Raw genomic sequence first — 24,593 nt, forward strand, 5'->3', positions numbered from 1 at the left:
TCCATACAGACACCCGAGTGGGTACAAGAAATCTCACGATCGGTTTCTGCAGCGCTGGAGGATAGGTTTACTAAGTTGCGAGCCACAGTTGGAATTAATGAAAAGCTTGACTCCCACATACGGCGTATAATGGAGGTGGAACAACGAGTGTCAGCGGGGGAGGACGAGACGAAGTCTATGGCAACCCAAATAGCTACACTGCAGAAAGAGGCGGGAGACCTTATCCTTATTGATCCTGTCTGTTTGTCCTGATTTAGATTGTAAGCTCTTTTGAGCAGGGACTGTCTTTCTTCATTTTCAATTGTAAAGCGCTGCGTACAACTGGTAGCGCTATAGAAGTGATTTATAGTAGTAGTAGTAGACCTAAAGGGCCGAATAGAAGAACAAGAGAATCGAAACAGAAGGAACAATCTGAGAGTTGTTGGGCTGCCGGAAGCAGTGATGGACAAAAAATTATATCAATTCTTTGACACATGGCTTCCGGAGCACTTGGGCGGAGAGAAAAGAAAGAGCTGAATCAATGAGAACACCAAGGTATTTAAATGAATCAACAGTAGGTACAGGAGAGTTAAACAGCACTGGGACTAGTGAAGGAGGAGTAAAAGGACCCAAAACCCAACAAGTGACAGTCTTTGAAGTGTTCAAAACCAGGTGATTGTCAAAGTCGTTATGCCCATATCAGCCCTCTCCTGAAATCGCTTCACTGGCTCCCTATCCGTTTCCATATACAATTCAAGCTCCTCTTGTTGACCTATAAGTGCATTCACTCTGCAGCCCCTCACTACCTTACCACCCTCATCTCTCCCTACACTCCTTCTCTAGAACTCCGTTCACTAGGCAAATCTCTCCTAATTGCACCCTTCTCCTCCATCGCTAACTCCAGACTCCGCTCCTTCTATCTCGCCGCACCTTATGCCTGGAATAGGCTTTCTGAGCCGTTACGTCTAGCTCCATCCCTGGCTGCCTTCAAATCCGGGCTAAAGGCCTACCTGTTTGATGCTGCTTTCAACTCCTGACTTGTAACTTTTATCTTATCCTTATGTGTCCTTCTGTCTGTCCTTCCCTTATCCTTATTGGTCCTGTCTGTTTGTCCTGATTTAGATTGTAAGCTCTTTTGAGCAGGGACTGTCTTTCTTCATGTTCAATTGTAAAGCGCTGCATACGACTGGTAGCGCTATAGAAGTGATTTATAGTAGTAGTAAAGCCAACCAGAGACAGTAGCAAGACATGATAGAAGGCTGCTAAGGTCTGGATGAGATGTAGGAAAGAGCAGAAGACTATCGTCTGCATAAATGAAGAATTTTATATTGAAACTTTGGATTAAAGAGCAAGTGGACTAAGGAAAATATTGAAAAGAAGAAGAGAAAGTATAGAACCTTGAGGAACCCCACATGACAAAGGAAAATCTGCAGAAACAGAAGACACTGTAACAACTGTAAAAGCACAGCCATTAATACAAAAAAATGGAAACTTGGCCATTTTACGGCTACGGCAAAAATGGCCTTAGCGCATGGGGAAACACTGTGAAAGGGTGAACTAAGGCCTCTTTTTGTCACAGGTTAGTTAAGGGGATGGGACTTGATATACCGCCTCTCTGTGGTTACAATCAAAGCGGTTTACATATTATATACAGGTACTTATTTTGTAACAGGGCAATGGAGGGTTAAAGGACTTGCCCAGAGTCACAACGGACCCCTATGGATGCTAAACGCCCCCAAACATATTAAGTGAGTGCTGAAGCCCCGAAGTAGCCATATATCTGCAAACTGCTGTACAGGAGTGTTCCCACTTCTGGCCTAGAAGAACTTGTAGAGAAGTAACTTCCCAAAGTCATCAAATAATTAGTTGAAGGGTCTGTAGGTTTCATGCCTCTGTAGTCTAAATGCTACTAGCTCTGTACAGCACGGTAATACAAAGAGAAACACAAATGAAACCTTTGCACTTTGTGAGAAGAGTTACACAGTTAAGTAAATGTAAAAAATTAACTTTCAGGAAGAGGAAAAGCTGTAAAGTGTCCCAGAGTGGCACTGTGTGTGAACAGCAGCATTTCTTGGATAATGGATTTGTGTGCAGATTTCACCTGGAGGTGCCTGGACTCAGATAACATGCCTTGTGCCACGCCCCCTCCCTTGTTTCTGCGCTCAGACTGCCTGTGGTGAAATGGAAGTACTTCATATCTCTATGATGACTGCAGCAGAGAGAAAGTTAAATGCCTCACTGCTTTCCAACTTCCAAAGGGGATTCCCAGTAATTTATCTGCAGCCACCTGTTTTCTTTAGACGCACTGGCTAGACAGACTTGGTGAATAAGTGTTGAGGTGGATTTCATTAGTTTCAGCATCAAACTCTGGCTGCTCCTCACTCTGCTCAGACCAAGTCTCTTAGGGGGGATGAGGTTCAATATGCCACCTTTCTTTGATTACAATCAAAGCGGATTATGTATTATAATACAGGTATTTTTTTTTTGTACCTGGAGCAACAGAGCAATAAATGAGTTGTCCAGAGTCACAGGGAACTGCAATGGGAATCAAACCCAGTTTCCCTGGTTCTCTGGCCACTGCACTATTAGGCTACTCCTCCACTGTTGCTCTCTGCAGTTTGAGCTGCCTGGATGCTGCTGTTGGAGTGTTTGATTTTTTTTTTGTTTTTTTGTCAGGCGGTTTAATCTTTACATTTTGTCAGGATTTACATGCTTTTGTTTTGTTTTCAATGCTATCCAAGGGGAAAGTTCTCTCTGCTCATGACTCAAACCTTGTATTTGTTGATGGCAAACTATCCTTTATGACTTGGTTCAGATTGCTGACTGGCAGTCTGAAAAATATCAGTGTGTAAAACTCAGTGTCCGTTTTTCTCTGCTCCCATCATGAAATCCAGTGTGATTCAACATGTTCTGAGGCAACAGATGAAGTTCAAATGCGTCCAGGAGGCAGCTGAGCAGCCTGGGCCTACCTGGACGGACACCACTAAGCAAACAGAAAGCAGCCCTTTCCATCCAGAACTTACTGATTGCTGCTTCCCACTCAGAGGTCACCCACTCACAGTGGTAGTCGCTAGCTTGCCTCCTCTTTGCCTGATTGAGAACACAATCTCTGTGGAATTTTACAAGAGAGCTTCCTGGGATCTAAGCTCTGCTTTCTGAACAGAGCCTTGAATGCCCTACTGGGGCCTGCCTACGAGGGCAGCAGTTCTCTGGGTTTTAACCTTCTCTCTCTATTCCATGAGCGGATCTGTTCAGCCCCGCTTCTCAGCAGTGATTGCAGTGTTGGTTACTCAGTGGTACTGCAGGGCATTGCCCAAGGGGGCTGGTAACAGCTGGATCCTGCTGCTTCTGGAGATGGGTGCTGGATGTGAAAGTTAGGTATCTGCCCCCATGAGAGTATACTAAAAATGCACCTTAGGCTGGCTACTACTGTTCTCTCTCTCTCATGGGGGCACAGTAGTAGCCAGTCTAAGGTGTATTTTTAGTATATTGTAAGAGAGCAATGGTTTGTGACCCTCAGTCAGAGCCCTGATACTGGGGAGGTGGATGGACTAAAATCAGCTTGGTGTTATTTTAGCCCCTTATTCTCCTCTTGGCTTGATTGGTGTGTGGAGCTGCCAGACTAGTCAAGGAGATTTCCCATATTAGTACTATATGTTTTGACGGACTGGAGACAAGGGCCAAATAGGACTGGCATGATAATGAAGAGAAAAGAAAATTAGAGATACAGACCCTGCTTTCTGTCACCCCCTCCTAGTCTCATCATTCACTTCCTTCTGAAATCAGATACACCCTGTACCTTTGGGCTCCCACTCAGGGCACTTCCCTTTTCACCTTTCCTCCCTCCCCCACAGGTGGAACAATGGCTTCATTCTCTGCCTCTAGACTCTCCCTTTCGTTTCCAGCACATTTAGTTTCCTGGAAGCAAACAGCCTTGACTATCTCATTTTGACGAGGGCTTGTTGCAAGCATACACAACCCACCTAGGATGATGTAATTCCCATTCTGGGGCTGGGAGAGGGTCAAAGCACTTCCAGTTCTCCCCTCCTTATCACTACGCCTTTAAAAAGAAGCCAAGGGTGTGTTGCTAAACAAATCCTTGCCAGTAACAGTTCTATAATAGTAGACCAGTGAGAAAAGGGAAGAAATCTCAGCTTATTGGGGGAGAGCAGGGTTCTCCAGGTCCTGTAGGTTGTGGAGAAGTAGCCTAGTGGTTACTGCAGTTGACTTTGATCCTGGGGAACTAGGTTTGATTCCCACTGCAGCTTCTTGTGACTCTGGGTAAGTCACTTAACCCTCCATTACCCCAGCTACAAATAAGTACCTGTATGTATACTATGTAAACTGCTTTGAATGTAGTTTCAAAAACTACAGAAAGGCGGTATATCATCCTTTTCCCTTTTTATGAGATGCACATTGGAAAGAATAATCCATATCAGTGGTTCCCAAATCTGGTCCTGGAGGCAACTCAGCCAGTAGGTTTTCAGGATATCCACAATGAATATTCAGGAGAGAGATTTGCATGCACTGCCTCCACTGCATGCAGATTTATCTCATGAATATTCATTGTAGATATCCTGAAAACCTGATTGACTGGGGTGCCTCCAGGACCAGGTTTGGGAACCACTGATGATGCTAGGGTCCACCTTAGGAGTCAGCACCCATCATAACAATGTAGCAAAATGATAGCTAATCAATCACTACTTAGCTTTTAAAACTGGCTCAATTTGCTCTAGGAGGCTGTCCGTTTCCCTTCTTATGGCTTCTTCTGGAGCTGCCAGTTTTATCACTACTCTTCTACAGCTATGCGGTTCCTTGTTCCCACCAGTATTATACATAAGGTGTGGAGGAGTAGCTTAATGATTAGTGCAGCAGACTTTGATCCTGACAACCTGGTTTCAATTCCCACTGCATCTCCTTGTGACCTTGGGCAAGTCACTTAACCCTCTATTGCCCCAGATACAAAAAGTCAGATTGTGAGCCCTCTAGGGACAGATAAAGTACCTGCATGTAATATATACAGTGCTGCATATATCTAGTAGCACTTTAGAAATTATTAGCAGTATTTCAATATGGTGTCTAAATCCAAATTGAGATATTTTGCCAAAAACAGCCATAATTGGACCAGAGAAAAATCTAAATTACTGGTTCGATTATGATTTTGAATTACACATTTTTTTGCTCAACACGTCTGTCTGTAAGAGTACCATCTTTGAAAAAAAAAAGTCCTAGGGAAAAATGTAGAAAAACAAGTCATAGAGATGTCTGGCAGCGTTCCTAGTAAACTGGCCACACAGACACCCCCATCAATGCAGAGAGGCAGCCTAGTGGTCAGTACAGTGGATGTCACATGAAGGGACCCAGGTACAAATCCCACCTAAACCCCTTCATAATGTATTATGAACCGTCCAGGAACAGAGAAAATCTACTGTACCTAAAGGTCCACCACTACAATAGCCCTTAGGCTTGCAGGTCACTTATATATTTAGGTATAGGAGGTATTTCAATGTTCCAGGAGGGCTCAAATATTTGTACTGAAATTAAAGAGTTAAAGTGGGAATTGAATCTGAGTCCCATTGTTGATTGTCCACTGCAATGACCACTAGGCTACTCCATCCACTTGCTGCTTTTATTAGGAATGGCTATAATATCTGGAGCTATCATAGATCCTGGTTTCTACTGTCAAATCTTTGGGGGATGGATAGGAGTCTGTGGCCAGTGGGGGATTAAGAGGAGGTCATTTTTTAATTTTTACCCCATGCTTTCCCACTCATGGCAGGCTCAATGCGGCTTAGGTACTTATTTGTACCTGGGGCAATGGAGGGTTAAGTGACTTGCCCAGAGTCACAAGGAGCTGCCTGTGCCTGCAATGGGAATCGAACCCAGTTCCCCAGGACCAAAGTCCACCACTCTAACCACTAGGCCACTCCTCCAGTGGTCAGCTGGACAGTTAGAGCAACTTTTTCTGATTTCTTTTTTTGCCCTGAACCTTTCTCTCTGTTTGATTTTCGCTGAAAAACATCCAGATTTTAAGCTGCCCAAGTCCTGCCCAAAACACACCTCCAATATGCCTCCTTGCGATGTAGATGAGCTGCGGAGTAAAACTTCTCAATTCAGAGTTTCGAAAATTGCAACTTAAAAGTAAGACTTTTGGGGAGAAAATGTCCACTTGCCACTTTGTGCCGCTTTTGAGATGTTTTTCATTTTTGAAAATGAGCGCTTTGGTATTCTATAACTTGTGCACACAAGCAGCACCTAACTTTAGGTGCCAAATGTAGAATGAGGGTTAAGTTTTCACAGTACACCACGTAGAACTGTGGATAGATGTGGTCTATAAACAGGGCCACTGAGAGACTGAAGCGGGACCAGGGCAAGGCCGCTGCTGCCCTACCTTGGCTGGTGGGGATCCCAGGCCCCACCAGTAGAATACGTCTTCTTCCTTTAGTGCTGACTGCCTGCCCCTGCGGCTGCTTTTCTTCTCAGGGCATGCTCAAGCATGCACACCTGAGAGGAAAAGCAGCCGCTCAGCAATGTGCAAAAGAGCGGCTCTGGAGGAAGCTCCGGGTGCTCCCCAGCCTCCAAGGGGGGGGGGGGGGCCCAGTGCCGGAGTTTTCTCTCTCCTGCTGTCGGGACGCGATCACGCGGGTCCCATCAAAATTAGGAGAGAGAGAGACCCCGGCGCCAGGCCCCCTTTGGAGGCCCCGGGAATTTTGTCCCCCCTGCCCCCCTCTTGGCGGCCCTGTCTGTAATTATTATGAATATATAAGGAGCGGTAGTGGGATTTAAACCACTCTTCTCTGGTTCTCAGACTAACTGCTCTAACCATTAAATTACTCCTCCACTTGCCATAGAACCAGAAACTAGTAAGAAAACCTTTATAGGTACAACAGAAACAGGAAACTAGTGAAGGAGTCAGCTGGACCACTAGATGACCAGTGGGTGAAGGGGCACTTGGGATGTACAAGGCCATACCAGAAAAATGAAATTAATTCTTTGCTTTGGTCTTTACTGAAATGGATGTTGAGCGGATACTCATACTAGTAATGCTGTTGATGACTCAGAGGAACTGAAGCAAATAACTGTAAAACTCTAATAGAACAACTTGACAAATTAAAGAGTAACTAATTGCCAGAAAGAGATGGTATTATGACCTGGAATAAAAATCAGTCACTGTGTCTGAAAACTGGAAGATGACCAATGCAGCTTTGAGAAGGAGCCTGAGAGGTGATCCAGTAGGCCTGATGTCAGTACTGGGCAGAATGGTAGAAATTATTCTGACGGAGAGAGTTACTGGGCATATGGATAAAGATGGCTTAATGGGGAAGAGGGTGTAACAAAAGGAGGTCTTGCCTTACCAACCTGTAAGTGTAAATAAATATAGAGATAAGGGTGAACAAGTGAACAGAGAGAGCAGTTTTATTACAGGTTGCCTGGGTTGGGAGGCCAAGCAAGCAATTATTTTATAAAGATACATAGGTGCCTATGGGACTCATTTTTTGAAAGAGAAAAACGTACAAAAGGTGTCATAAAGCAGCATTTGGACAAATTTCTTCTCAAAACATCCAAATCTGTATTTTAGAAACATATTATGCAGACCGTCATCTGCATTGCTTCCAAACCACAAGGAGGCGTGTTGGGGGCATTTCAAAGGCAGGATTAAGGTTTTGCTGACCTTTTAGGCCCTGTCTTTCAAGGTCACCTCAAACACTTGTGTGCCCCATCACCTTTAGATAATTGTTACATCAGTCTAGGGAAAGCTGCCTTGACCCACAAGAATTTCTGTGCATATGAGAGAAGTAGTTGCATGAGAAAAATTTGCGTGCCCCGCCTCCGTTGTGTGCAAATCTCATTCATTTCATTGTGAGTATCCTGAAAACTTGACTGGCTGGGTGTGTCCTGAGGACTGGATTGAGACCTGCTGCTTAGAGAGTTGCACGGGGACAGAAATCTTACCCATCCCTGCAGATCCCTACTGGAATCTTACCTGTCCCCACTGGAATCTTACCCATCCCCGCAAGAATTTAACTCATCCCAACCCATCCCCACAAGAATTTAATGTACATAAAAGAAAATTCCGGTCAGCTCTCTTAGTCTCTCTCTGGATTTGAGCCACAGCACTGCAGGCAAGGAAGGAATGGAAGTTGGAACACCGGTGCGCACATGTAAGATTTGTCACTGAGAGGTCACCACATGCATGCGCCAGTAGGTCAGGTGATATCTGATGCTCGTGCCTGTGTCAAGAGCTGAGGTCCGCACCAGACTGGGAGCAAAAAGGATTAATAGCAACATAGTAAGTGGCGGCAAATAAAGACCTGAACGGTCCATCCAGTCTGCCCAATAGTCACACTCATTATCAATTCATGATTAAATCAACAAGTGTGATATTATATACTTGATTATGGTCTTTCTTTGGTGTAGACCATAGAAGTCTATCTGGCCCTATCCTTATGTTCCAACTGCTGGAGTAGCTGTCAAAGCCCACTCCAGTCTATTCATCTTCTCATTTGTGAGACACAGACCGTAAAAGTCTATCCAGCACTGTCCTCATGTTCCAGCCACTAAAATTGCTGTCTAAGCCCTTTCCAGCCCATCCTGTACTAGATTGCCATATATGAGACACAGACCATACAAGTCTGCCCAGTATCGGCCCTAGTTCATCACATCCAGAGTCGCCATCTAAGCGTCACTTGACACATCCACACACATGCAGCCATTTAAGGTTAGGTTTTTTTTTATAACTTCCATTTTCTAATTAGAGATCCTCTGTGTTCATCCTGTGCCTTTTTGAATTCCGTCATCATTTGTGTCTCTACCGCCTCCTTAATGGAAGACTTTTCGCATTTATGCTGTTAAAGCAAGGAAGAAGAGGAGGAAGAGACAGCACTCAAATAACTTGTTAATTGGTAGATGAGAGGCTGGCACAGATGCAGCTTCCACTTCCACGGGAATCCCGCAGGAATTGTTTCCATCCCCATGGGAATCCCACAGGAACTGCTTCCGTCCCCGCAGGAACCCCGCAGAACTGCTTCCATCCCCACGGAACTCCGTTCCCGTGCAGATCTCTACTGGTAACACACTCCAGATAGTTGCACAGGGCCAGATCCAAGTGAGCTCTCCCCAGAGCAGGGGTTCTTAACCCAGTCCTCGGGACACACCTAGCCAGTCGGGTTTTCAGGATGCCCACAATGACTGTGCATCAGATAGATTTGTTGGAACTGGGTTTGAGTCCTGCTGCATGACTCTGGGCAAGTCACTTAATCCTCCGTTGCCCCAGGTACAAAATAAGTACCTGTATATAATATGTAAACTGCTTTGATTGTAACCACAGAAAGGCAATATATCAAGTCTCATCCCCTTTCCTTTCCCAAGTAATGAAAACAGAGGTACCTATCAGTGAGTCCCCCAGAAGAGAGCTACTGAGTAACAGCAGGTCTAGACTGCAATGAGAAAGCCTCATCTCATTTTAACATGTCATTTTGTGTATCATGCACTAAACAACGTGTAATGAAACACATTATTTTATTTTAGGGCTTGTGTGTTAAGGCACACTAAAATGAAACGAGGCTGGATGAAATAAAAGAAAAAGTCCTCAAAAAATATCCTCTGTGCACTGCTCACATCATCTATTGTACTGAGTGTGTAACAGGGTGTATACATAATATTAAAACCATAGACAGACAGTCAGTGCAGACACTGTGACATCTGTATTACCTACTCTCTGAACATTGTTTCCAAGAATTAACCTGCAGCCTCCCCGTGTGATCCATAACTTAGAAACCTCACAGTTTACTACTACTACTACTTATTTCTATGGTGCTACTAGATGTATGCAGCGCTGTTCACTTGAACATGAAGAGACAGTCCCTGCTCGACAGAGCTTACAATTTAATCCTCCGTTTCTATACAGAGGCATCGATTTCATGCTTAAAACTCCATGAAAACCTCTCAAATTGAGAAAGCTCAGGTAAAGAGCCAGGCTTTTAACCTCTTCATAGTCTGTACCGCTCTCAGTTTTTCTTCATTTTCCTGTGACAATGCGTTCCATTCAACTGGTCCTGCTACCGAGAAGGCACAAGCACATGTTTCAGCCAGGTGACACCGTCTCAGTGACAGAATATGGAGCTGGCAGGAGCCTTCTGACCGCAGTGATCATGTAGGCTTATGTGGTTTACAGTTTATTACGTACTGCCATATTTTCAATACAGTATTAATATCCTGGATCAAAGACAAAGTTTTCCATTTCATTCTTCAGACTACAGGTAGTCATTGCAATTCAGTCAGGTATGGAGTAATATGTATGCAACGAGATACAGAGGAGAGAGGTTGGCAGTCATTCCTGCTATTAAAATGTATTTCTCGGGTGACAAGTCACTGTATAAACATGATAAGTACATAAGTATTGCCATACTGGGACAGACCAAAGGTCCATCAAGCCCAGCATCCTGTTTCTAACAGTGGGCAATCCAGGTCACAAATACCTGGCAAGATCCCAGAAAAATACAAAACATTTTATACTGCTTATTCCAGAAATAGTGGATTTTCCCCAAGTCCAATTTAATAATGGTCTATGGACTTTTCCTTTAGGAAGCCGTCCAAACCTTTTTAAAACTCTGCTAAGCTAACTGCCTTTACCACATTCTCTGGCAACGAATTCCAGAGTTTAATTACACTTTGGGCGAAGAAAGATCTCCGATTCGTATTAAATTTACTACTTTGTAGCTTCATCGCATGCCCCCTAGTCCTTGTATTTTTGGAAAGCGTAAACAGATGCTTCAAGTCTTACCGTTCAACTCCACTCATTATTTTAGACTGCTATCATATCTCCCCTCAGTCGCCTTGGAGAAAAGGCGACTTTTTCTCCAAGCTGAAGAGCCCTAGCCGCTTTAGCCTTTCCTCAAAGGGAAGTCATCCCATCCCCTTTGTATCAAATGTTGCTATAGCTAGATAAGTTGTCTACTTCCCCCTTGTCACTCTTCAGAAGTAGGGCACTATTTCTCTGTATTTTATTTTAAACCACGCCCCATAGGCTGGGCTTCCTTCCACCCAGGGACCTCCCAGTGACTCTGTACAGAAACTCTATCTCTTAGTAATCCCCAAATACACACAATGGTGAGTTAACAATTGTCACCTTATCTGCTCATATTTTCGACCAGTAGGCCTTATGAATAAACCTATAATGGCACTCTCTCAGGTTTGAACCACGTGCCACAGATGGAAGAGCTAATAGTACAGTTAACATCAAAGGACCTCAAATGACATCCTATTTCCTGTTCCCAAGTTGCTTTTATAAGTGTGTAATCTTTCTGGTCATGATATCTCTTTAAAGCAAGCAGATATAACTGAATATAGAAACAGGTTGAAAATGGGTGGGCATGTGGAATGTGAGCGTGCTGTGGCATTATCTTTAGGGAACACTCATCACAAGAACAATGCTAGATGTTTGCTTTGGTGTAATTCAGCAAAAAAATATAAAGTGGATGTACAGCTTTTCACAGAGTGTTGTCTTGAGTCAGCACCATGTGGATTCTGACATTGTGTCTGCTTGCCAGGACAGTTTCATCCACCACAAACCTGTTTCCCAAGAAAGCGCCTTAAGAGTTTGCAGCCAGCATGCTGCTTGGTCATTATTGATCTAAGAATGATGTAAGCAAATGTGAGTGACACTGGCTGCTTTAGATGAGATACTTTTTTTTTTGTTAAAGATGATTGAATTATAAATGAATGTGAAAGAAGTATTAAATAGACTGTGACCAGATTGACAATTGGCACTACTGTTTACAAGTTTTTTTGAACTGGGGCCAATTTAACCCTTTTTGGGGGATGTAAAAATAAAATAAAATTGTATATTGCATCAGCTGGCTGTTCAGGATTTTCCTGTAATGCCCATTATTTATTTATTTATTTAGATTTTGCTCACACCTTTTTCAGTAGTAGCTCAAGGTGAGTTACATTCAGGTATACTGGATATTTCTCTGTCCCAGGAGGGCTCACAATCTAAGTTTGTACCTGAGGCAATGGAGGGTTAAGTGACTTGGCCAAGATCACAAGGAACAGCAGTGGGATTTGAACTGGCCACCTCTGGATTGCAAGACTGGTGCTCTAACCACTAGGCCACTCCTCCACTAGATTTGTAGGTTGCATGCCAATGTACGTACTTCATTATTGCACAGAGAAACTGGAGTAGGAATGTCAGGATGTGTTTGTTTGTAACAGATGTAATTAGGAGAGTAATTGTATAGTAATGGCTGGCTTATATAAGAACATAAGAATAGCCATACTGAGTTAGACCAGTGGTCCATCTAGCCTAGTGTCCAGTTTTCAACAGTGGCCAATCCAGGTCAGAAATACCTGGCAGAAACTCAAATAGTAGTAACATTCCATGCTACTAATCTCAGAGCAAGTAGTGACTTCCCCCATATCTGTCTCAATAACAGACTATGGACTTTTCCTCCGGGAAATTGTCCAAACTTTTTTTAATCCCAGATACGCTGACCTCTGTAACCACAGCCTCTGGCAATGAGTTCCAGAGCTTAACTATTCTTTGAGTGAAAAAAAATGTTTTCTCTTATTTGTTTTAAAAGTATTTCTCTATGTAATTTTATTGAGTGTCCCCTAGTCTTTGGGGGTTTTTTACTTAGGTGCTCTGGCGTTTTTAGCGTGTGTGAAAAATAGGCATGCGCTAAACGCTAAAGATGTCCATAGGAATACATTGGCGTCTTTAGCGTTTAGTGCATGCCTATTTTTAGCGCGTGCTAAAAATGCCAGCGCGCCTTAGTTAGACTCCCTTTGTACTTTTTGAAAGAATGCAGAGCTGCCAAGTTTCTCTATTCCAGGAGCAAGACTTTTTGGCCGGTTTTACTTTTGAAACTCCATCTCAAAGGAGTGGTGTCAATACTGCCCAAGCAGTCCCTGCAATGTGGGAGAGGGAAGAGGGACAGTGGAGGCCAATGATCAATGGGCTACACGCACAACAGAGTGTTTCAAAATACAATTTTTTAAAACCCCCCCCAAAACAGTGCTGCAGATGCCTTGGAGGGGCATAATCAAAAGGGGCGCCCAAGTTTTCCTGAGGACGTCCTCGCAGGATGTCCCGGTGAAGGGGTGGGGAAACTTGTATTATTGAAACAAGATGGGCGTCCATCTTTCGTTTCGATAATATGGTCGGGGACGCCCAAATCGCGAAATTTAGGTCAACCTTAGAGATGGTCATCCTTAGAGATGGTCGTCCCCGATTTTCGGCGATAATGGAAACCGAGGACGCCCATCTCAGAAACGACCAAATCCAAGCCCTTTGGTCGTGGGAGGAGCCAGCATTCATAGTGCACTGGTCCCCCTGACATGCCAGGACACCAACCGGGCACCCTAGGGGGCACTGCAGTGGACTTCAGAAATTGCTCCCAGGTACATAGCTCCCTTACCTTGTGTGCTGAGCCCCCAAACCCCCCCCCCCCCCCAAACCCTACTCCCCACAACTGTACACCACTACCATAGCCCTTAGGGGTTAAGGGGGGCACCTTCATGTGGGTACAGTGGGTTTGTGGTGGGTTTTGAAGTGCTCACATATACCACCACAAGTGTAACAGGTGGGGGGGGGATGGGCCTGGGTCCACTTGCCTAAAGTTCACTGCACCCACTAAAACTGCTCCAGGGACTTGCATACTGCTGCGATGGACCTGAGTATGATATTTGAGGCTGGCATAGAGGCTGGAAAAAATATTTAAAAAATATTTTTTGAGGGTGGGAGGGGGTTGGTGACCACTGGGGGAGTAAGGGAAGGCCATCCCCGATTCCCTCCGGTGGTCATCTGGTCATTTAGGGCACATTTTTTTGGCTTGGTCATAAGAAAAAAGGACCAGGTAAAGTCGTCCAAGTGTTCGTCAGGGACGCCCTTCTTTTTTACATTATCAGTCGAGGACCACGTGTTAGGCACGCCCCAGTCCTGCCTTCGCTATGCCTCCGACACACCCCCTGTGAATTTTGGTCGTCCCTACGAAGGAAAGCAGTTGAGGACGCCCAAAATCGGCTTTCGATTATGCTGATTTGGGCAACCCTGTGAGAAGGACACCCATCTTGCGATTTGTGTCGAAAGATGGGCGCCCTTCTCTTTTGAAAAAAAGCCTGATAGTGTGTTAGGATAAGGTTATTAGAAGTTCCGGACTGGGCATAAGTTTCCCTTCTGAAGCTGGATAGCTTGGCCTCAGAAATGAAGAGAGAATTTGTTTATTATTTTTTTTTTTTTTGGCATTTATTAACTGCCTTTATGAAGAGATTTATCCAAGGCGGTGTACAGCAGGCACAGTTTAACATAAAATTTACAATTTTGTTTACTTCAAAACAATAGTAAAATAACCAAGAATAAATGAGGTAAACTTGAAAACTGTAAATTGAAAGCTAATAGAACTACTGTAAAGCAATATCAAAGATATACACATTTAACAGCACTGGAATTCAAATACCAGAGATATAATACAGTGTTAGCATAATACTACTGAGACACCTAATAAACATGCATTAGAATATTCAATTAACAGAGATATGATGCTAAAGATTTTCTACACTATGGTTTACCATATAGATGAGGGACCAAGAGCAGATATATGATGGGAAAAAGATGCGTGGTACAGAGTCAATTGGTATAATGGTTAGCTAAACTCAACGCAAGTTCGTTGTATAGTTAAAAAAGAGATAAGGATCTGGTCTAAGTTACAGTGTGTGTAGCAAGCTAGTCCAGGTACAGAATGAGTGTATAGTCAGTCACCCTATTTATTAAAGGCCTAGGAAAAGAGCCAGGTTTTCACCTGCTTCCTGAAGTAGAGGTAGTCTCGAGCTATATGGAGCCCCTTTTGGAGTAAATTCCAGAGCGTGAGTGCTACGTCTGAGAAGGCTCGCTGGCGGGTATCACATTGTACAATTTCTTTTGATGAGGGTACACATAGTGATGATCCTTGAGAGGACCTTAGAGGTCTTAAATATGTGTAAAGGGCTAACTTATTCTTTTAAGTACTCTGGCCCATTTTGTCTGAGGACCTTGAAAATCAAACATGGAGTTTTAAATTTAGCCCTGTAAGGTACTGGTAGCCAGTGTAGCTTTTGCAGGAAGGATGTGATGTGGTCATGCTGCAGCATTCTGAATTAGTTGGAGCTGATGCAAACTCTTTTTGGTTTGACCAGTGTACAGGGCATTACAGTAGTCTAGTCGTGATGTTATCATGGCATGGATCACTGTGGTTAGACTCGTCTTTTCAATACATGGAGAGAGATTTCTTAGCTGCCGTGGGTGATAGAAACAATTTTTGAAGGTTATTTGAATTTGCGGGATCAGAGTGAGTGATGAGTCTAGCAGTATCTCAAGATTCCTGACCTGTGATTTTAGGGGGAGTTCTTACTTCTCAAAGGTATTTTGAAGTTGGGTATTTGTCGACCTGTGTTTGGTACCCAAAGAATCTCTGTTTTATTTGGGCTCAGGCAAAGTTTGTTGTTTGCAGAATCCACAATCTGTCACTATTTATATTCAGTTTTGTAAAACATTCCTAATTCTTGCAATTATGGACAGGGTGGTTTGCAGCTTGAGCTGCTCTTCCCCTGTAGGCCTTGTTGGACAGTAATGGCCTGAAAGTCTGTTCCAGTCAGTACCTGCAGGGGGCACCAGAGTCCAAGGAGAGGAATTGTAGGCTGCTGGAAATGCAGAATTTCTGCTAGCCCATTGTCCATTCTTGAGGCCAAATAAAACACTCAAACATTGGATTGCATGAATGCCTGCCTGTCTGAGGCATTAGCCCTATTTCCTTAAGCAACTTATTAAATAATATCTCCACTGATACTTTTATTTTCTGATGTGTCCTGGATAAAGCCCTTAGTACAATGGGTATGAGGCTTTCTATGTATATGAAATGTGGATTGCCAACTACATGAAATAATGGAGGGTGGGTAAAGAGTCTGTATGCAGCCATTCCCAGAAAGAGCGATGAGTGCATGACATAGCCTCCCCAGGAAGAAAGTAGAGGTGAAAGTGGTAAGGAGGATTGCTTTAGGAATGGGAAAGGAGCGGATTGCTAGGGCCTTGTAGTGTTTATCTACCTTCAGATTTCAATGTTTACATCCAATCAGCAAGTAAAGATGTTTAATAAACGTAGGATATGAACACTCATACTTTTCAGGGTAATTAACTCCAAGATCACTTTTTGTCGTCTTCAAGTTAATTAAAACAAAAATATATATAAAAGAATATAATGAGATACCTTTTTTATTGCACTAACTTCACACATTTGTGACACCTTGATCAGCTCAGGACAGTATGAGCAAAAGATGACAATGCTAGAATAAATAAATCATAAAAGCATTCTAATGACAATCTCAAGGGAAGGGAGTTTTAACCTCTGAAAGTTAGTCAAAAATATATTAATCTAGTCCAAAAAAAGGTATCACCTTATTCTGTTTTATTTATTAACTTGTAAAGTGGACTAATATGGCAACCAGTCTACTTGCGCCTTGAGGAAATGTTGACACTCTCTCCCCCCCCCTCACCCCCTTTTGCTGGACCTTATCAGAAAGTCTGTATTCCATTTGCTTGTTTAGCAGGGCTCCAGAGATGTACCTGAGACAATGAGGGTATCATTTTTGTAATTGCTATGTTCTCCCCTAGTATGAATCCTGTAATAGCTCTGTTCTCACTTCAGTATAGTCCGGTTTTGGCTGGAGTTCATGTAAGGCCAAAATACGACTGTGCTGGCTGGGAAGGGAACAATGCCGATCTTATACTGGTGTCAGGAAACGGTTACTTTCCCAGCTCTCACAGCAGTTGTGCTGGAAGGGTCAGGTGACTGTGCTGGAGCTTGAAATACCTTATAGAGGGGGCATTCCTTTCCAGACTCATCTCCTATCCCTCATCTCAGAGGAGGCAGCTTCTGACTATACAGCCTAGTGCTGTCAGATGAGAGGATACCATGATGAAAGGTCATGCACAATGCTGGTGGGCCTGTGTCACCATCTCAGTGCCTTAACCCCAATGCAAAGTGCCCACTGGTGTGTGTGTGTCTGGAGGGTGGGGGTAGGAGATAGAGGTTAGAGCATTCAAAATGGTTCTCATAGGTTTTGAGACAGAATACATGTGGAAGGCAGAAAGATATACCAGTGTTGTGGGGGGTGGGGAGGATGCTTGGCTATGGTCATCTTTCTGGAAGGTTATGATAGTGAGGTACATGTGGAAGTTGTGGCACTGGTCCAAAATGACTAACTTCAGCCTATACCGTATAAAGCAATAGGGAAGTGGTTCCCAAACCTAGCCTGGGGCTCCACAGCCAGCCAGGTTTTCAGGATATCCACAATGAATATTCCTGAGAGAGCTTTGCATACACTTCCTCACTGCATGCAAATCTGTCTCATGAATATTCATCATGAATATCTTGAAAACCTGACTGACTGTGGAGCCCCAGGATAGGTTTGGGAACCAATGTCCTATTTCTGTATAGGAACCACTGCAATAGGGGTTGGAAGAGGAGTATTAAGAGTTGATGGTATTTCCTGTCATAATGTTTCAATGTACATGGTAAAGCAGCAAAGGGTAGTTCTGTTTCCTCCCTTCTGGTCTGTTTTGTGAATGGTTTCAGGAGTATTTTGAGAGAGGGGACATGTATGAGTGCAGTTGAAGTATTCTACTGCTAGGTCTATGGCCTGTTCTTCCTGAAAGAGCACCTGGGAGAATCATGGTCACGACAGGAGAATTGAGCCTATGGGAAGCAGTTTTAATCGGACACTTGTAATATGATGAGTGGAAGTTAGTGTTGAGGAAGAACTGTGCTGATTTCGTCAGGAGATGAACATGACCAGTGAAGGAGTCTTTTGTTGTAAGTGTTTGCTGTGGAGCCTGTGACTTGAATTTTGTTGGTATAACTACTTTTTTGTGTTAAATAAATTAGCAAATTGGAACCAACAGGCTTGGATTAAACTCATTTCCAGGATTTGAATGAGGAAGAAACTATCAATTTATAGGGCAGAAAAACACCTTAGACTTGGTCCACTACACCAGTATTTCCAAAATCCAGGCCTAGAGTACGCCTTGCCAGTCAGGTTTCAGGATATCCACAATGAATATGCATGAACTTGATTTGCATACACTGCTTTCATTATATGTGTAATCCCTGGTTAGGTTGAGATTACTGAGAGGAGTGAGCCCTGGTAGAGAGTCCTGGGGGGGAGTGACTGGAGATCCCTGGATGGGAGGAAGCCCAGCACATGGGAGGGTTTATGAAATCTTCCAACATGTACAATCCCCACCTAGATATTCTATGTGAGATAGAATATTTTGGGATTCTATATGTTGGAAGTTTTCATTTAACAAGATATAAGTCTATAAGAGAGAGTGGTAGATACCTGGAATGCTCTCCTGCGGGAGGTGGTAGAGATGAAAACAGTAAAGGAATTCAAAAATGTGTGGGACAAACACAAAGGAATCCTGATTGGAAGAATGGATTCAAAGAAGTTTAGCGGAGATTAAGTAGGAAGCTGGTGCTGGCAGACTTCTACAGTCTGTGCTTTGATCAAGGCTGAATAGATTTGAATGGGCTGGAGTGGAGCTATTCAGGGGCTTTGACAACAACAGAAATTTTAGAACAAGGCTAGCGTCGGGCAGACTTCTACGGTCTATACCCTAAAAATGGCAAGGATAAATCAAGATCAGGTATACATATGATGTATCACTTCATAAAATATGCAATGATTTTATCTTATTTGGGCAGATTGGATGAACCATACAGGTTTTTATCTGCCGTCATCTACTATATTATGTTACTATGTTAAGACAAAGTGATTTTGAGAGGGTTTATGGAATAAAATGCAGAAAGATAGTGCCAATGTTGGGGTAGGTGACAGCTCTGGGAGGAGTTAGGAGTTAATACAAAGTAGTTGCATCTGAGGGCTGTTGGTCTTTTGTTTGTCTGAAAATCCCCTGTCAATAGATCTGGAGGAGAGAGGGAGTCCTGTTGGAAGGAATGACAAGGAGGGGAGCTACTCCACAACCAGATGATTAATAGTGCTATGGGTGGCAGAGAACGGTCCCAGCCTGGGAGCAGTAGGATTGGAGCTAGGGAGAGCTCAGACCCAGGTCCAGGTGGATCTATAGAGGGATCACTGTTGGAGAAGGGTCAGACAGTGAGGGATCTGAGCCCACTGAAAATAAGTTGATCGAGAGAGGAGTAAACAACCTTTGGGATTTAACACTGCCTCCCAGGATAGGCATGGACAGGAGCAGTTGTCTGTATGTAAATAGCTCTGAGTGTCCTCTGTACATATACTCCTGAAGAAAGTGGCATAGGTGTTCCCTATGAACGACAGGAGTTGGAGATTAAGTTAGAATAATATTGCTACAATCAATTGTGTTGCAAGTAATCAAGTTGCCATCTGCTTGTTGCAGAAGTTATAATAAACGTACGCTAAAATAAGCATGTGCTAAACGTTAGTGTCTCCCATATATTTCTAAAACTGCTAGTGTGCCTTTGTAAAAGGACCCGTGAGTTTATTATTAAGCCTTTGGAGTGCTGTGTGGTTCCAGGACTGGAGAGCTGAGTGGAAACCAGACTTGGAAAAGTGTCTCCAAACCCACTATTCCGGACCATTGACCCACTCCCAGCTCGACTGCAATTGAGGTAAGAGTGGGCCTGCGTGAAAGTGAAGACTGTGAGATTTGAAGTGAGAAAGATATTGAACTTCTTTGTGGCCTGGGTCCAGAGCTAGAACTGGATGAGACCTGGGCTACATATGCAAATCTCTTTCATCCATATCCATTGTGGACATCCTGAAAACCTAACTGGCAAGGGGTAACTCCAGGACCGGACTTGGGAAACACTACACTACACCACACCAACTGTTTGACAGTTTTTAAAGAACCCCAGTAACCCGGTCAGAGGTTTTGACTTCTTTCACTATTTGTCTGCTCTAAACCAAGATTACATAGTGTATTTGGTTGGGGGAAGCTTGATCTTCTTCCTAGTCTAGGTTCTGTGGCTGGGATACATGTGACGCTGTGGTGTTCAGTGTTCAGATGGGGAAGCTCAGGAATGATTCTGTTTCTAGAAAGTTCCATGGCTGAGCTACATGTGAAAACTGGATTGTTTACTGTATGCTTTTGGGTTTGTTTTGTAACGTTGTTTGAGGAATGTGTATTCTGGGTTTTCCTTTGTGGCAGAAGAAGAAGAGAAACGACTGTGAAGTTATTTTCTGTTGAGGGTTTGTGTGATTTTCTGAGGACCAGTGTCCCTTCAGAGGGGGAGGTTTGGTGGCCAGGGCAGTGAAAGATGGTGCTGGAATGTTGGACGTGGGCAGTTCTGGCAGCTAAAGCACATTCTGCTAGTCTGTTAGTACCCAGGCATGTCAGCTAAGGGGGACAGGCTTTTTTTTTTAAGTGCCAGGATCAGCTTGTGTCTGTAAAGATGCACTTGGCTATTTCTTTACTCTTTGGTATTCTCTAGTAATTCTAATTCTCCTTTCTTATCTCAACATATTTGTTTAGAAATATGCTCCTTTGATTACAGCCACAGATTTTGTTTCCTGTATATTCTCTTCAGCTGTCCGTGCTGTATTCCTGCTTCACATATATGGCTGGGATGCCTGATAGGGCCACCAAGAGATAGAACTGGGGCTGGGCCACCGTAGCTGTTGCCACCCCCCCCCCCCCCCCCGCTGGACCAACATAGCTGTTGCCACCCCCCCCCCCCCCCACACACACACAGCCACCGCCACTCGCTTCACCCCCACTTGGGCAGCTGCCGCCCCCCAGCCCCGTTACCTTCCTGTGTCTGCTTCTCCTTCAGTCTGTTACTCTCCTCCTGTTTGCCAGGACCTGGGTTATTGCGTTAATGCAATCACCCGGATTCCGACACACAGGAGCGGGAGAGAGACAGACTCCGGTGTTGGACCCCCTTGGAGGCCGGGCCCGGGGAATCTCTCCCCCCCCCCCCCCCCCCCCCCCATGGCCCAGTACCTGCATAAGGCTTCTGATATAAATAGGGACAGAAGAGCTCTCTCAGATTCTCATAATGACGGTAGCTAAATCTGAAACATTATCCAAAGAGAAAACTAAATCACAATAACTGCGTGTCAAGTTAATTCAGACTGTTACTAGTAGTAGACTAATCAATAATCATCAAAATGAATTTTTATAAAACTGATTTATTCTGAAAACTCTTAAAAATTGATAAATGTAGTGCAAAATTATTTCAAAAGTGTCCTGAGTTACCGAATCTAACAGACGCAGAACTCAAGACAGGTTAGACTAGAGGCACAAATTATTAAAAGAAACTCCAAACCCTCCTCACAAAGGAACCTCCCCCCCCCCCCCCAAAAAAAAAAAAGTAATAAAACAATCCTGAAAAGAGGTTCTTTTCTAAAGTCCAAGTGGCGGAACAAGGAATGTTTGTTAGTTCTAAATGAGACACAGGATCTTTCATGGAAATAAAGTCTATGATCTGGCATGTGCTTTCAACAAAAGCACAAGATCTTTCCAGCTATTTTTCAAAGCAGTTACACCTCAGCCTCCAGCGAAAGTTGAATTCGTATTTACAGCTGATTAAAGAAATAGCACAAAGAGTTTATTCTGAAACTTCCAAGCTTCCTCCGAACCCTGCAGCCAAAATAAGTCTCAAGGAACCTGTTTTAATCAACCAGGCTTACAACTGGTCACGAGAAAAATGAGAACGGCCTCTTCTGAAATCTCCTATTCAGGAGTCTCAATGCGTGGATGAGATGATGGTGCAGGGAGGAGGGTTTTAGATTTGTTAGGAACTGGGCAACATTCTGGGGAAGGGGGAGCCTATTTCGAAAGGATGGGCTCCACCTTAACCAGGGTGGGACCAGGCTGCTGGCATAGGCATTTAAAAAGGAGATAGAGCAGCTTTTAAACTAGAAATGGGGGGAAGGCCGACAGTCGCTCAAAAGCGCATGGTTCGGGATAAGGTATCTTTCAAAGATATCACCAAAACAGGGAAGATAGGGTATCCTGATAGTGAGGTTGCAAAAGAGACCGTAGTAGATCAGGTGTCCCTAAATAAAAATAAAAATCAGCCAAAAGTTTGCAAATTAGTACTCTCAAGTACCAAGCATGATGTAAATAGGAGCAACAAACACATGAAATGTCTATATGCGAATGCCAGGAGCCTAAGAAATAAGATGGGAGAGTTAGAATATATTGCACTAAATGAAAAATTAGATATAATAGGCATTTCTGAGACCTGGTGGAAGGAGGCTAACCAGTGGGACACTGTCATACCGGGGTACAAAATTATATCGTAGTGATAGGGTGGATCGAATTGGTGGAGGGGTATCATTGTATATTAAGGAGAGCCTTGAATCAAATAGATTGAAAATTCTGCAGGAAACAAAACACTCTTGGAATCACTGTGGATTGAAATTCCATGTGTAAAGGGGAAAAGGATAATGATAGGAGTGTACTACCGTCCGCCTGGCCAGGATGAACAGACGGATGCAGAAATGTTAAAGGAAATTAGGGATGCAAACAAACTGGGCAACACAATAATAATGGGTGATTTCAATTACCCCGATATTGACTGGGTAAATGTAACATCGGGACACGCCAGGGTGGGTAAAATTCCTTGATGAAATCAAGGACAGTTTTATGGAGCAGCTGGTACAGGAACTGACGAGAGAAGGAAAAATTCTAGACCTAGTCCTTAGTGGAGCTCATGATCTGGTGCGGGAGGTAATGGTGCTGGGGCTACTTGATAACAGTGATCATAATATCGGATTTGATATTAGCTTTGAAGTAAGTATACATAGGAAATCAAATACGTTAGCATTTAACTTTAAAAAAAAGGAGACTGTGATAAAATGAGAAGAATGGTGAAAAAAACTTAGAGAAGGGACTGCGAGGGTCAAAAATTTACATCAGGTGTGGATGCTGTTCAAAAACACCATCCTGGAAGCACAGGCCAAATATACTCCGCGTATTAAAAAAGGAGGACAGAAGACCAAACGACAGCCGGCATGGTTAAAAAGTGAGGTGAGGTGAAGTAAGGTATTAGAGCTAAAAGAAAATCCTTCAGAAAATGGAAGAAGGAACCGACTGAAAATAATAAGAAACAGCATAAGGAATGTCAGGTCAAATGCAAAGGCGCTGATAAGGAAGGCTAAGAGGGACTTCGAAAAAAAGATTGCGTTGGAGGCAAAAACACATAGAAAAATTTTTTTTTAGGTATATTAAAAGCAGGAAGCCAGCAAAAGCATCGGTTGGACCGCTAGATGACTGAGGAGTAAAAGGGGCGATCAGGGAAGACAAAGCTGTAGCGGAGAGATTAAATTAATTCTTTGCTTCGGTCTTCACCTAGGAAGATTTGGGTGGGATACTGGTGCCGGATATGGTAGTCAAAGCTGATGAGTTGGAGAAACTTAATGAATTCTCTGTAAACCTGGAAGATGTAATGGGGCAGTTCTACAAACTGAAGAGTAGCACATCTGGACCGGATGGTATTCATCCCAGAGTACTGATAGAACTGAAAATGAGCTTGCAGAGCTATTGTTAGAAATATGTAATTTATCCTTAAAATCGAGTGTGGTACCGAAAGAGTGGAGGGTGGCCAATGTAACACCGATTTTTAAAAAAGGTTCCAGAGGAGATCCAGGAACAAAGATATGCTTAAAGTAAAAAGGTAAAGGTAGCCCCCTTAGGCAAGTACCATGTCGTGAATGACTTATGTGGGTTTTTTTAGGAGACACTTAGCGGAGTGATTTGTCATTGCTTTCCTCTGTCAACTTTACTCCCATTCTATGACCAGGTACTCTTATCGACCAAACATGGAGGATGGCTGAGCTGGCCAGTGACAGGTACTTGACAGAAATCCCAGTGCAGGATTCAAACTGAGATTGTGGGCACAGTAGGCAAGCAGCCTACTGATTCCATCATGAGGCCTCTTATACTTGCAATAGTCAGAAATAAATACCATGGGTCAAGATTTCTAATCTTTTCTTCTCAGGAAGGAAATAAAAAAAAAATCAGAGCGCCCCCCCCCCCCTCCCCAAAAGAATAGAATCCAGTTGCATCTATCTCTGGGAACAGGTGACTAAAGTAGCAGATCCAAAATGTTGAGAATAGCAGATCTTTCATGTCATGGGTCCAGAAGCAGTCTGCAAAAGTTACATGTTTGAACTTCTGGAACAGTTTTACTTTTTTACATAAAAGGATGGGGTTTGTACTGTTATACTACAAATTGTTTGCTCTAACAGAATTTATTAAAACCTCAATTTTTGTTTCTGGAGACTTTAGTCACATCTTCCCAGAGATGGTCACAATTATGTTTTTTTTGTAATAAAATGTCAACTGAGTTATAATATTTTTGCTGAGGCTGCTGCTTAAATTAATGTGCAATGTAACCAGCTAAAATCTGACTGCATCAGAAGAAGTGCATTCTTTACTACTGGTATGCCCTCCAGAGGTAACCCTAAATCCCACCTTAAATCTAGAGATTTTCTCAAGGGGCTGGGATTATTTTATTTATTTATTTTATTGCATTTGTATCCCACCTTATCCCACCTATTTGCAGGCTCAAAGTGGCTTACATAGTATTATTAACATGGTTTTTCCAGTGTATCAAGTATTGTTAGTATTGTGT

General features: G+C 43.4%; 1 protein-coding gene across 2 annotated transcripts in view; it reads left to right on the plus strand.

Moving 5' to 3' along the window:
* Positions 1 to 24,593, plus strand: part of RTKN (rhotekin) — a 244,889-nt gene that overhangs the window by 59,353 nt on the left and 160,943 nt on the right. The window lies entirely within an intron of this gene.

Source organism: Microcaecilia unicolor, chromosome 2 (genome assembly GCF_901765095.1).
Source record: "Microcaecilia unicolor chromosome 2, aMicUni1.1, whole genome shotgun sequence".
NCBI lineage: Eukaryota > Metazoa > Chordata > Amphibia > Gymnophiona > Siphonopidae > Microcaecilia > Microcaecilia unicolor.